The sequence below is a fragment of the Heptranchias perlo genome, chromosome 31 (genome assembly GCF_035084215.1).
Source record: "Heptranchias perlo isolate sHepPer1 chromosome 31, sHepPer1.hap1, whole genome shotgun sequence".
Taxonomy (NCBI): Eukaryota; Metazoa; Chordata; class Chondrichthyes; order Hexanchiformes; family Hexanchidae; genus Heptranchias; species Heptranchias perlo.
In genome coordinates, this window is record NC_090355.1 from 6,316,859 (window position 1) to 6,321,268 (window position 4,410).

Below are 4,410 nucleotides of genomic sequence, written 5' to 3' on the forward strand. Positions count from 1 at the left end.
GTCAGCTGAGACTGAGATGCTGATTGTGCATCTCTGGCTGGCTGTGATGTACGGAAATATCATGCAACATTTTTCAGCGAGGAGGAAGGCAGCGTGTCGAAATCACACTGAATTTGACCGTCATTTACAGAAAAAAGGATTTGGGCAACAGTTGTGGGGGGGGGGGGGGGGGGAGGGGGAATGGGAGGAGGGGGAGGGGCAGTATTTAGCGTGTAATCCGAGACCTCATCAGGCACCTGAATAAAAATGTGCTATTGCCATAACATTTATGGATGCAGGACCTTGTTTAATTTTTTTTTGTTTTGTTTTGTAGTTGGAAGTGACTCTGAGGGGGCAAAATTGGACACGGGCGGGGGCCATAAAACGGGTGGAATGGCAACGACTGACCGTTATACGACACGCCAATATTCCGTTCTATTGAAGGCAATGGAACTGATTACCGGGCGGAGTCTTTGACGGGCGGCTAATGTGATATCACCCGTTCTGCACTATCGCCGAGGATGAATTTCTCCCCCTGTCTGTGTATTGATTCCCACATGTTTTACACTCATTACTCTCCCATGTTGTTGTATTATATATGTTTGCTTTGAGCTGTCATGAAGTATGGAGCAGCCTTAGACTGATGAGAAACTGAAACACGTTCAGTTTTTTTGGCAATGAGCAGCTCAGCCATTGGCCTCTCGTGGCATCCATTAACCAAAGACAGCTTTGCAGTGACATCAGCGGCTTAGCAACAGAGAACTATGGATCCCAACACAATTGGATGAAAAGTACTACGCCAGCTCGTGGAACTTTGGCCTCTTACAATCTCTCTTAACTATAACAGCAAGAATACGAGACAGCATCAGGTCTTTGCGCAATCAAACAGGAGGCGCTGTAGAATGAGAGATGCTCAATGACAGTTTTTCTTTCCTAACGGAGCAAAGCAAGATGCTTTACCGCCATAACTATGCAATGGTGGATCGAATATCGGGCAGCAGTGGGGTATAATCTTGCAAGTGCAAGGTTGTGAAGGAGGCATCTTAACTTTGGCTCCCTTGAATCTGAATCTCATTAGGGCAGGGCGCCATTGCCATGACAAGCAGTCTATAGCTTAATGCCTCCACCAGCAGGAACCCTTTGCAGAGAAAGTGAAGAGCCGGGCAGCTCCCAGGCCTCTGTGAATGTTGTTTGCAAAGCAACCTCAACCTCCAGTTACCCTGACACATTGGGAGGAAGCACTTAGCCAAACAAAACCTCCTACTGCTCAATGGAACAACATGTTGGCACAAAGCTGCACCGTGTTTTCATTTTAAGCATCTGTGGAAAAGTAAAGACATTGAACCTCGACAGTAATATAAACCCGATAACTATGCAAAGCGTTAGAATCATAGAATCTTACAGCACAGAAGGAGGCCATTCGGTCCATCGTGCCTGTGCTGGCTCTTTGAAAGAGCTATCCAATTAGCCCTACTCCCTCGCTCTTTCTCCATAGCCCTGTAAATTTTTCCTTTTCAAGAATATATCCAGTTCCCTTTTGAAAATTACTATTGAATCTGCTTTCACCACCGTCTCAGGCAGTGCATTCCAGATCATAACAACTCGCTGGATAAAACAAAATTCTTCTCATCTCCCCCTGGTACTTTCACCAATTATCTTAAATCTGTCTCCTCTGGTTATCGATGCTCCTGCCAGTGGAAACAGTTTCTCCCTATCTACTTTAAAATTGTACCATTTAGTTTATATTGCCTCTTCTCATTATTCCTCCCAAAATGCATCACTTCACATGTCTCTGCATTAAATTTCATTTACCAGTCTGTTTATGTCCTTTTGAAGTCTGTTACTATCCTCTTCACTATTTACTACATTTCCAAGTTTTGTTTCATCTGCAAACTTTTAAATTATACCCTCCATACCCAAGTCCAGGTCATTAATATATATCAAAAAGAGCAGTGGTCCTAATACTGACCCTTGGGGAACACCACTGTATACTTCCCTCCAGTCTGAAAAAGAACCATTCACCACTACTCTCTGCTTTCTGTCTCGTAACAAATTTCGCATCCATGCTGCCAATACTCCTTTAATTTCATGGGCTTCAATTTTGCTAACAAGTCTATTATGTAGCACCTTATCAAACGCCTTCTAAAAGTCCATGTATACAACCGCCCTCCACTCTCATCAACCCTCTCGTTATTTCATCGAAAAACTCAATCAAGTTTGCCAGATACAACTTGCCTTTAACGAATCCGTGATGGCTACCATTTATTAACCCATGTTTCTCCAAGTGACAATTAATTTTGTCTCAGATTATGGTCTCTAGACGTTAGGCTGACTGGCCTCTAGTTACCAGGATTATCCCTCTTCCCTTTTTTGAACAGGGGTGTAACATTTGCAACCCTCCAGTCCTCTGGCACCACTCCCAGATCCGAGGACGATTGAAAGATTGTGGCCAGAGACTCTGCTATTTCCATCCTTACTTCCCTCAGTAACCTAGCATGCATCCCATCCGGACCAGGTGACTTTTCTACTTTGAGTGTTGCCAACCTTTTAAGTGCCTCCTCTTAATCTATTTTTATCCCATCCAGTTTCTCCTTCTTTGCTGTGACATTGGCAGCATCCTCTTCTTTTGTGAAAACAGATGCAAAGTACTCATTCAGAACCTCAGCCATGCCCTCTGCCTCCACAAGCAAGACCCATTGACTGATTCCTTATTTTTCTGCCTACTGGCAATTTAACTGTAGTCCGTCTTTCGGATGAGACGTTAAACCAAAGCCCCATCTGCCCTTTCAGGCAGATGTAAGAGTTCCCATGGCACTATTCAAAGAAGAGAATGCGAGTTCTCTACTGGTGTCCTGGCCAACATTTATCCCTCAATCAGCCACCAAAACAGATGAACTGGTCATTTTCATTACTGTTTGTGGGATTTTACTGTGCAGAAATTGGCTGCCACATTTTGCTACATCACAACAGTGACAACACCTCAAAAGTACTTCATTGGCTGTGGGACGTCCTAAGGTTGTTGAAGGTGCTTTATAAACACAAGTTCTTTCTTTAAGATGGGAAAAATGTCCTTTTTTATTTCATGTTATCATTAAGTACATGGAATTTCATAATTGTCTAAACACTGGGCACATGTGGTTCAAGATTCTGACATGGATTGATATGCAACTAAGGCCCACAAACATCCTGTTGCTAACGACACAACTTACTATGCCTCCTAACTTAGTATCATCTGCAAACCTGGATATACAACTCTCTATTCCTTCAGCCAAGTCATTGATATATATGCTGAAAAGCTAAGGTTTTAGTACAGGTCCCTGGGGAACATCACTTGTCACATCCCACCCATCAGGGTAAATTCCTGCTCTCTGCCTCCTACCTCCCAACCAATAACCAACCCATGCCATAATTCTGGGCACATTTATTTTTGCTAATAATCTCTTGTGCAGAACATTATCAAATGCTTTCTGGAAGTCAATATAAACAATATCAATAGACATTCCCATGTCATGAATTTACCTCTGCTATGCTGTTAGCTGTCATGTGCCAAAGTGCTTTATAAAAAGGAAAAGAAAGACTTGCATTTATATAGCACCTTTCATGACCCTGGGATGCCCTAAAGTACTTTACAGCCAATGAAAAACTTTAGAAGTGTAGTCACTGTTGTAATGTAGGAAACGATGCAGCCAATTTGTGCACAGCAAGGTCCCACAGACAGCAATGTGATAATGACCAGATAATCTGTTTAAATTATGTTGGTTGAGGGATAAATATTGGCCAGGACACCGGGGAGAACTCCCCTGCCCTTCTTCGAAATAGTGCCATGGGATCTTTTACATCCATCTAAGAGGGCAGGCTTGGTTTAATGTCTCGTTTGAAAGATTGCACCTCTGACAGTGCAGCACTCCCTCAGTGCTGCACTGGAGTGTTAGCCTAGATTTTATGCTCAAGTCTCTGGAGTGGGGCTGTGAACATACAACCTTCTGACTCAGAGACGAGAGTGCTACCACTGAGCCACGGCTGACACCAAAGGAGTCAATGAAGTGTAGTTGCTGTTGTAATGTAGGTAAACATGCAAGAAACTGCATTACTTCTAAACAGACTTACTTGTTAGGGCTCGTTCAATGGTTATCACGGCGATCGAGCTGGATATTCATCAGCGAGGAGCTCAGCGGTGATGTTGGTCACGTTCAGGCACAGCACACCTGAGAGGAATCCTGTTTGAAAATAAAAGCACCACTGAGTCTTCACTGTGAGACAGAAATAACCCCGAGGAAATGCCTGGGCTCATTCAACTAGAATCATAGAATCATAGAATGGTTACAGCACAGAAGGAGGCCATTCGGCCCATCATGCCCGTGCCGGCTCTTTGTTAGAGCAATCCTGTTAGTCCCATTCCCTTGCCTTTTCTCCATAGCCCTGCAAATTTTT